This window comes from Schistocerca cancellata, chromosome 4, assembly GCF_023864275.1.
Source record: "Schistocerca cancellata isolate TAMUIC-IGC-003103 chromosome 4, iqSchCanc2.1, whole genome shotgun sequence".
NCBI lineage: Eukaryota > Metazoa > Arthropoda > Insecta > Orthoptera > Acrididae > Schistocerca > Schistocerca cancellata.
In genome coordinates, this window is record NC_064629.1 from 67,360,191 (window position 1) to 67,370,632 (window position 10,442).

Here is a 10,442-nt window from a genome sequence, read left to right on the forward strand (position 1 = left end):
TGAAAGGAGAAAATATAAAAATGCAGTAAATGAAGCAGGCAAAAAGGAATACAAACGTCTCAAAAATGAAATCGACAGGAAGTGCAAAATGGCTAAGCAGGGGTGGCTAGAGGACAAATGTAAGGATGTAGAGGCTTGTCTCACTAGGGGTAAGATAGATACTGCCTACAGGAAAATTAAAGAGACCTTTGGAGAGAACAGAACCACTTGTATGAATATCAAGAGCGCAGATGGCAACCCAGTTCTAAGCAAAGAAGGGAAAGCAGAAAGGTGGAAGTAGTATATAGAGGGTTTATACAAGGGCGATGTACTTGAGGACAATATTATGGAAATGGAAGAGGATGTAGATGAAGATGAAATGGGAGATAAGATACTGCGTGAAGAGTTTGACAGAGCACTGAAAGACCTGAGTCAAAACAAGGCCCCGGGTGTAGACAACATTCCATTAGAACTACTGATGGCCTCAGGAGAGCTAGTCATGACAAAACTCTACCATCTGGTGAGCACGATGTATGAGACAGGCGAAATACCCTCAGACTTTAAGAAGAATATAATAATTCCAATCCCAAAGAAAGCAGGGTTGACAGATGTGAAAGTTACCGAACTATCAGTTTAATAAGTCACAGCTGCAAAATACTAACGCGAATTCTTTACAGACGAATGGAAAAACTGGTAGAAGCCGACCTCGGGGAAGATCAGTTTGGATTCCGTAGAAATGGTGGAACACGTGAGGCAATACTGACCTTACGACTTATCTTGGAAGAAAGATTAAGAAAAGGCAAACCTACGTTTCTAGCATTTGTAGACTTAGAGAAAGCTTTTGACAATGTTGACTGGAATACTCTCTTTCAAATTCTGAAGGTGGCAGGGGTAAAATACAGGGAGCGAAAGGCTATATACAATTTGTACAAAAACCAGATGGCAGTTATAAGAGTCGAGAGGCATGAAAGGGGAGCAGTGGTTGGGAAAGGAGTGAGACAGGGTTGTAGCCTCTCCCCGATGTTATTCAATCGGTATATTGAGCAAGCACTAAAGGAAACAAAAGAAAAATTCGGAGTAGGTATTAAAATTCATGGAGAAGTAGTAAAAACTTTGAGGTTCGCCGATGACATTGTAATTCTGTCAGAGACAGCAAAGGACTTGGAAGAGCAGTTGAACGGAATGGACAGTGTCTTGAAAGGAGGATATAAGATGAACATCAACAAAAGCAAAACGAGGATAATGGAATGTAGTCAAATTAAGTCGGGTGATGCTGAGGGAATTAGATTAGGAAAAGAGACACTTAAAGTAGTAAAGGAGTTTTGCTATTTAGGGAGTAAAATAACCGATGATGGTCGTAGTAGAGAGGATATAAAATGTAGACTGGCAATGGCAAGGAAAGCGTTTCTCAAGAAGAGAAATTTGTTAACATCGAATATAGATTTAGGTGTCAGGAAGTCGTTTCTGAAAGTATTTGTATGGAGTGTAGCCATGTATGGAAGTGAGACATGGACGATAACTAGTTTGGACAAGAAGAGAATATAAGCTTTCGAAATGTGGTGCTACAGAAGAATGCTGAAGATAAGGTGGGTAGATCACGTAACTAATGAGGAGGTATTGAATAGGATTGGGGAGAAGAGAAGTTTGTGGCACAACTTGACTAGAAGAAGGGATCGGTTGGTAGGACATGTTCTGAGGCATCGAGGGATCACAAATTTAGCATTGGAGGGCAGCGTGGAGGGTAAAAATCGTAGAGGGAGACCAAGAGATCAATACACTAAGCAGATTCAGAAGGATGTAGGTTGCAGTAGGTACTGGGAGATGAAGAAGCTTGCACGGGATAGAGTAGCATGGAGAGCTGCATCAAACCAGTCTCAGGACTGAAGACAACAACAACATACTAATAATCTCACAAAATTTATGTATCTTTTTTTAGTTATTGTACAAGTTATCAGCGGCAGGAACACTCTTTTAATGAAATAACAGAATTGGCGAAATATACAAGAAACGTTCAATTTCATGAGCTGTAGTCAAACGCACAAATTTTTGGCAATGTTCTCATTTGATATTCTACTCATTGTTTCCTCCAGCTTTTAGAAGGTTCTAAGAGTTAAGTTTGCCACTCAGTTCGACCTTTGTGGGTTTGCGGAAAACGCTTTGCCAGCAAAAGGAAGGGTGTACTGTTTTCTACAGAAAACGTCTATGTTCATGTGGACATGGAGGTCGTTAGAGACGGTTCGCAAAGTTCGTGAAGGCCACCTTTCCATCAGTACCCACAGGTCTCACTCGTAGCACAAACCTTCAAAGAAGGAATGATTCATTTGTAATATATTATAAGATATTAAAAGGAAAGCAGATCTTTAGAGGATTTGTAGTATCTCCGTCCTTCCGCATAATTTCGTAGTTCACGTAATTATCACTTTTTTTTTAGATTACGTTTCCACTATCGATAAGAGAAACATGTTTGGGCCAGTGCCTCTGCTACACATTCCACATTCAGAGGTCACGGTAAAGAAGGAGAAAGTGATAAATGCAGACTGAAGGACACTGTTGTTTCTGATGCTGAAAAACTTAGACGTAAACCACAGTCTGTCTGGCTCATGCATACACTCCATTTTGTGACCAGAACAACATTACGTATTAGCAACTGTACCATTAAAATCAATATACGAGAACTAAGACATGTTCCGCGTATAACTTGTTGGACCTGCAGGGTTATTTTATATATTTTAAATAACTTCCTCTTAAATTTAACCGAGTTCTCACTTCGAGATGAGCCGAAAAAATTAATTAACCTCAATATCTTATAGAGAAATATTTATTTTCATTTATTTAACTTCATCACATTAAGGCCTTCGAGCACTCTCTTACATTGGACAAGGGTTTCACACATACAACACCTTTTTACATCGTTGTTTTCTAAGAAATAACAATAATTTTCATGTGACAAATAGTAATAAAATGATCTGAGTGTCTGTAGAGACAATATGAAAACATAGTACTGATTAAGAGTTAATATAGTTAATACTGGCAGTATTCCTGCTATTGCTGCTTCCAATAATAATGATATTATTATTATTAATAATAACAGTGACAGATAAATAATTATAGGTGTACAAAATAGTGATTGTGGCAGATATAAAAAGAATTTATAGGTGCGCAAAATAGGTATTTTCTGATATAGAGAGTTCTGGGAAGGGATATTTAAGAAGACTGCACCAGCTAAGAACGTTTGGAAATAAGGAAGATCTGGTAGGAAAGAAGATATGGAGGGGCAATGAATACTTAGAGGAAGAATGGTAGTCATTACTGTTGCTTCAGTAGATATGTCATTAACTGTCTTTTGAAACTGAAGATGGAAAAAACTTCGAGAAAGTGGCTGAGCGGTGAAGGGGACAGAAAGGATTTTGATGTGATGGGAACGGGTGGCTCTGACATATTGTTCAGAGTCAGACAGAGAGTTAGTTAGTTTTATGTTCCATGGATATTTTTCGCGAGTTGACCTAAATGAAGTGGAACGAGTCATTTTACATTCACATCCCAAATTAATATGTAAATACGGTTACAATCCGAACATTTCTAAGCTTCTTTTTTATTATACATATGTAAGTTAGTAATTCCTATCTACCATCCTTTACACACCACTACAACAGAAATATTTCTACGGAATTGAAGGAGTTGTCAAGGAGAAACTTTTTCAGTTTGTTTTCAAATTTTACTTTGCTGTCTGTCACACATTTTATATCATTGGGTAAATGATCAAATTTTTGTTGCAATATTGTGCACCGCTTTTTGTGCCAAAGACAACCTTAATGTGGAGTAATAAAGGTCATTTTTCCTTGTGGTATTGTAATTATCTATATCATTGTTCCTTTCCAAATATAGTGGATTATTTACAACAAACTCCATGAGGGGAAAAATTATACTATGAAGCAGTAGTCAGAATGCACAACTCCTTAGACAGATGGGTACAAGATAATCGTGCATAAGCACCACATATTATTGTTACAGCACCCTTTTGAGCAACTAAGACTTTCTTTCTTCAGCCAAAAGCGTTAAGGTCGATGAGAGATATAAGGGACAGTGTACGTCGATAAGACAACGGAGGGGAGAGAGCATATGGAAACCCCGGCACTTGTCTGCCCACAGCCAGGACTGCTGTGCCTGTGATGGTCAAATATGATCAAAGAGTCGAACGTCACAGATATATAGAACACAGGCGTTCATACGGAGTTCGAGGAGCCGCAAGCCTTCCCGCGAAACTCGCTGTGATTAATAACTAGAAGTACACTGAGGTGACGGAAGTCGCGGGATAGCGATATCCACACACTCAGATGGCGGTACTGTCGCGTGGACAAGATATAAAAACGCAGTGCATTGGCAGATCTGTCATTTGATCTCCAGCGATTCATGTGTAAAGGTTTCCGGCGTGATTATGGCCGCACGACGGGAATTAACAGACTCTGAATGCGTAATAGTAGTTGGAGCTGGATGCACGGAAATTCCATTTCGGAAGTCATTAGGGAATCCAGTGTTCTTCGATCCACAGTGTCAAGAGTGTGCCTAGAATTCCAAGTTCCAGGCATTACCTCTGACCACGGACACCGTAGTTGCCGGCCTTCACTTAACGACAGGGAGCAGAAGCGTTTGCGTAAAGTTGTCAGTGCTGACATACAAGCAACACTGCACGAAATAATCACAGATATCAGTGTGGAACGTACGACGAACGTATGCGTTAGGAAAGTGCAGCGAAATTTGGTGTTAATGGGCGATGGCTGCAGAGGACCGACGCAAGTGCCTTTGCTAACAGCACGACTACGCCTGCAACGTCTCTTTTGGGCTCGAGACAATGTCGGTTGAACCCTAGTCGACTGGAAAACCGTAGCCTGGTCAGATGAGTCCCGATTTCAGTTGGTAAGAGCTGACGGTAGGGTTCGAGTTTGGCGCAGACCTCACGAATCCGGTGATCCAAGTTGTCAACAAGGCACTTCTCAAGCTGGTGGTGGCTCCATAATGGTGTGGGCTGTGTTGATGTGGAGTGGACTGCGTCCTCTGGACCAACTGGACCATCGGTGACTGCAAATGGTTACGTTCGGCTACTTGGAGACCATTTGCAGCCAACAACGATGGAATTTTTGTGGATGACAAAGCGCCATGTAACCGGGCCACAATTGTTCGCGATTAGTTTGAAGAACATTTTGGATGATTCGAGCGAATGATTTGGCCATCCAGATCGCCTGACTTGAATCCCTTCGAAAATTTATGCGACATAATGGATAGATTAGTTCGTGCACAAAATCGTGCACCGGCAACACTTTCGCTATTATGGGCGGCTATAGAGACAGAATGGCCCATTATTTCTGCACGGGACTTCCAGCTACGTTTTGAATCCATGCCACGTGGAGTTGCTGCTGTACGCCGGGTAAAAGAGGTCCGACACATTATTAGGAGGTATCCCATGACTTTTGTCACCTCAGTGTACAAGTGTTTGTATAAGTTTTTTTAGGTATGCATGTACGTACACCGACGAAAAAAAAATCGCAGTACCAGAAAATGAGTAGTGTAGAGTAACGAAATTTCTGGAATACAGCCGGCCAGCGTGGCCGTGCGGTTCTAGGCGCTACAGTCTGGAACCGAGCGACCGCTACGGTCACAGGTTCGAATCCTGCCTCGGGCATGGGTGTATGTGATGTCTTTATGTTAGTTAGATTTAATTAGTTCTAAGTTCTAGGCGACTGATGACCTCAGAAGTTAAGTCGCATAGTGCTCAGAGCCATTTGAACCATTTTTCTGGAATACATGTGTCTAGCTAACATATTTAAGTGATTGACATTACAGTACCACAGGTTAGTGTAAGCATGTGATAAGCCTTTGCAAATGTGAAATGCTGGTACAATAATAACCGGCGTAACTGCGAGAATGTTGAATGCAAGCATGCAAACGTGCATGCATTGTGTTGCACAGGTGCCGCATGTCAGTTTGCAGGATGGAGTCCCATGCCTGTTGGTCGGTCAGTACAGGAACGATTAATGCTGTTTCTGAATGGTGCAGGAGTTGTCGTCCGATGATGTCCCATATGTGCTCGATTGGAGACATATCTGGTGTTAGAGCAGACCAAGGCAACTTGTCGACATTCTGTAGAGCATGTTGAGTTATCCTGTTGGAAAACATACCCTAGAAACTGATCATGGGCCGCGCAGGGTAGCTGCGCCGTCTGAGGCGCCTTGCCAAGGTTCACGCTGCACTTCCCGCCGCAGGTTCGAGTCCTCCCTTGGGTATGGGTGTGTGTGTGTTGTCCTTAGCGTAAGTTAGTTTAAGTTAGATTAAGTAGTGCGTAAGCCTAGGGACCGATGACCTCAGCATTTTGATCCCAAAGGAACGTAGCACAAATTTACAACATTTCGAAACTGATCATGAATGGCAACACAACAGGTCGAGTCAACAGATTGGCGTACAGTTTTGCAGTCAGAGTGTGTGGGAAAACCACGCGAGTGCTCCTGCTATCGTACGATAAGTCCAGGTGTAGTTCCAGTGTGTCAGTACGCAGACAGGCTGGTTGTAGGTCCTCAGCAGACCGCCCCCTAATCAACACGCGGTTATCACTGGCACCGAGGCAGAACCAGCTTTCATCAGAAACCACAACAGACCTTCACCCTGCCCTCCAGTGACCTCTCGCTTGACCCCGCTGAAGTCGCAGATGGCATTGGTTTAGGGTCAGAGGAGTACATGCTACAGGGCGTCTAGCTCTGAGCTGTCCTTGAAATAACCGATTTATAACATTTCTTAGCGTCAGTGTGGTGCCAACCGCTGGTGCAGGTGTAGTACGACGCGCCAGAGCCACAAGCCGAACACGATGGTCTTCCCTCTCGGAAGTGCCACTTGGCCGTCCGGAGTCCGGTTCTCTTGCGACCGTACATTCTCCTGAACACCGCTGTCAGCAATCGTGTACAGTGGCTACATTCCTGCCAAGTTTTTCTGCAATATCGCAGAAGGAACATCTAGCTTCTCTTATCCCTACTACACAACCGCGTTCAAAGTCAGTGAGGTGGTGATAGTGGCGTATGTGTCGCCTGAAACGCATTCTTGACTTAACATCAACTCACCACGTCCAATCTCGAAGGTAACTAACGGTCACGACTGTTGCAGCGTGTATTTAAAGCGAACCTTATTTGCAGCGCCACAGTGGCGCTACTAGCGCCACTCTTATGCGACTGCCACGAAATCTGAATAGACATCAAATTTCAGATGTAGAAACACGCCCACCGACTTCCGTTTATGTCGCCAACTCCTCCTTGGTGCAGCGATTTTTTTCCACCAGTGTACATATTCCGCAAACCAGTGTACAGCGATGACGGAGGGTATTCGTATTTTATATCCTATACCATCTGTATATTGAGCGATGGAGAAAAGACTCGTCTACATGCCTCTGTACGTGTCCCAGGGTCTCTTATCTTATTGTCGTGATTCCAAAGCTAGAGACATGATGATGGAAACATGATGATGGAAACATAACGGTGGCACTCTTCTTTGATTACAGGCTCTATAAACGTACCCGACACATTTTCGTGATAACCACGATGTGTTTCTTCCGAGCGGTCCCATTTAGCACCCCCCAGCATTACCTTTGAATTTCGTAGTGGGCTACACCCACCTATTATGATCCGGTAGTGAATCCCAGAGTCGGCCGCTGTGGCCGGGCGGTTCTAGGCTCTTCAGTCTGGAACTGCGCGACCGCTACGGTCGCAGGTTCGAATCCTGCCTCGGGCATGGATGTAAGTGATATCCTTAGGTTAGTTAGGTTTAAGTAGTTCTAAGTTCTAGGGGACTGATGACCTAAGATGTTAAGTACCATAGTGCTCACAGCCATTTTCGAGTCCCTGAATTCGTTCTATTTCTGTTGACGTGCATACTTTATAAAGACAGGTAGATGTATTTACTAAAGATGTAGATGGGAAACACGGTGGTCGTGACATGCTGCTTGTTGCAATTAACACTTCAATGCAGGAATCGGGCAGGCCGCTGTGACCGAGCGGGTCTAGGCTCTTCAATACGGAACCGCCCTGCTGCTGCGGTCGCAGGTTCGAATGCTGCCTCTGGCATGGATGTGTGTGATGTCCTTAGGTTAGTTAGGTTTAAGTAGTTCTAAGTTCTATGGGACTGATGACCTCTGATGTTAAGTCCCATAATGCTTAGAGCCATTTGAACCATCTGAAGGAACAGGCCGTAGCACTGTCATCCCGACATTCGTCGCAGCCGATGTAGCTACATCCCCAAAGTAATGGCCCAACGTGTAACCGACAAGTAACGTCATATGAACACATGTCCTGACCTTAACAGTTTCCGAGTAAACTCACGTAAACGTTGGGGAGCAGAGCAAATGCAAGTTATAGTAAACGAAACATTGTGATCTAATTTTCTGTTTAACAGCGTGCATTTCCTCACAAAAGATTTGCAAAAACCCCACCGTCAACTGCAGTGAATTTTGCAGCTTTCGTAGATAGCTGCTGTGTTGTTTATCTGACAGTGAGCTCATTCGCACGGCCCTTCAATTGAGCACGCGCATGTAAAACTCGAAGTCCACCATGCGCAAGTGTAGAGTGACCTGAAATGGTCAGTAAAGACAACACTGCGTAAACCTGATGTCGCTTTGGTTGTACTCACATGTGAGTACTGGTGAAGAGGAACATGCGACAGACGTACGTGATTTTCAAACAGCTGTATGTCGGACGTTTTTTCTTCAGAATCACGGTTACTGTCACCCCTCAAAGCACGTACCTTTCCTTCTGACTTACCCTATGTAAATAAAGGAGTGTCAACAGTTACTTCCCTTCTTCTGTTCCCCCTCCTCGCCGCAACCGTCATCGCAGCCATCCGCCTACGACGGATGCAAATGCATGTACGAAACGTAAACGTGCACGCATCCTCAAACAGCGCGATTTTGACTTCCCGCCGGCAAGATGGTGTAGACAATGCGCAAACTCACGTGTCCGCGCACACACACACACACACACACACACACACACACAAAGAGAGAGAGAGAGAGAGGGGTGGCGTGACGCGGGGGGGGGGGGGGGGGGGGGCGAGGGAATGTGCAGTGATGTAGTCAGTTAGACGAAGAAACTATTACATCAAGAGAAATTCTCTTTTAGTCCTCATCAATGATTCGTTCCTACGTGGGAACAGAAGCGCGTCCCAGCCAGCTATTAACAACGTTAATGACAGCAGCGCTACGGGCGGGGGTCTCTGGAAGCAACTGCGAGGGTACAATCAATAAAGGACTCCAACATGGCGCCACCGCGTGCGTTCGCACAGACTATTTCTTCCTTCGTTTGAAGTACGGTAGAATGTTCGCCTCGAACTGAACGCGCTAGAGGCAGCAACCGAAGTCGCTACCCCGTCTGCCACAAATGTTCCGAGTGCGCAGCCAGTGCGTATCGAGCTAATTTCTACTCGCGCGCCTCAGCGCTGTGCATATCTCGAGCAGATTGACAGAGAGAATAGCCACCTTACCGCGATGCGAGGGTGAGCAGCTCCTTCGCACAGACACGGCCGGAGACTGAGGGACGCTGTGGGCCACCCGGTCTGCGCGCGAGTTCGCTGTTGACAACACGTGCCGCAGCGTCGACTACGGAGCGCCGCTGCGCGGAAGAATCGACACTGCAGTCTGATCGATTAGCCTGTCATCACAAATATCCCGTGGCGAGTGTCGGCCATGGCGGACCCCACTCCTAACCGCAAAACAAAACAGGTACTACTTTTCATTACGTATATACTATCTATTTGAGGCATGTTTTACGTGAGCTCAGAATAATGTCTATGACACATGTGTTCCACAAGGGATACGTATTTTCTTATCTTTCACTCATGTCTTTATTCTTAATTTTTTTCAGCTATGCACGCGCTGAATTGCTTCCTGTATTTAATTTGTTCAATACTGATTACAGTAACAATAATCTTTCTGAGACGCGGTCGCTGTCAGCGTGGTGTGAAATCCGGCTGACACGTCCCGCAGAAAGTGAGTAGTCTGTTGTGTCAATTATTCTGCATGTTCTGCGATTTTAAGATTTCATTCTGTTACAGATCAACAATAGTAATTTTATACTATACATTGTAATATGCGAGATCACGAACGTTCTACAATTATGTATTATTTTAATTTTTTTTCTTCTGTAACGTGCCTATACTGACGACCGTATTCAGACGCAACATAGGGACACCCACCACGAACATTTAACGTAAAAAACATATCTTTTAATACTGCGCTGTGGAGAGGTAGACGTAATTTCTTTTTATGGACTTTTTCGGCTGAGGTTTCTTTTTTATGAGTGGCAGCTGATAATTCAGTTAACATTCACCTCTTAAACTTTGCTCTGTCTCGATTCAAATTCAGACTGACTCCCAGTCAAAAGCGTGTCATTTCAGTTGGCAAAACAGCAAAAACTTTTAAAAGAATGTTTGAATTT

At 44.0% G+C, this 10,442-nt stretch overlaps 1 protein-coding gene across 1 annotated transcript in view; it reads right to left on the reverse strand.

Moving 5' to 3' along the window:
• The window catches only part of LOC126183902 (uncharacterized), a 463,083-nt gene extending 453,454 nt beyond the window's left edge, over positions 1-9,629 (reverse strand). The window contains exon 1 of the mRNA XM_049926242.1: positions 9,490-9,629. The gene's annotated coding sequence lies outside the window, so the exon portion shown is untranslated. The remainder of the gene's footprint in view (positions 1-9,489) is intronic.
• Positions 9,630-10,442: the final 813 nt, after the last annotated feature.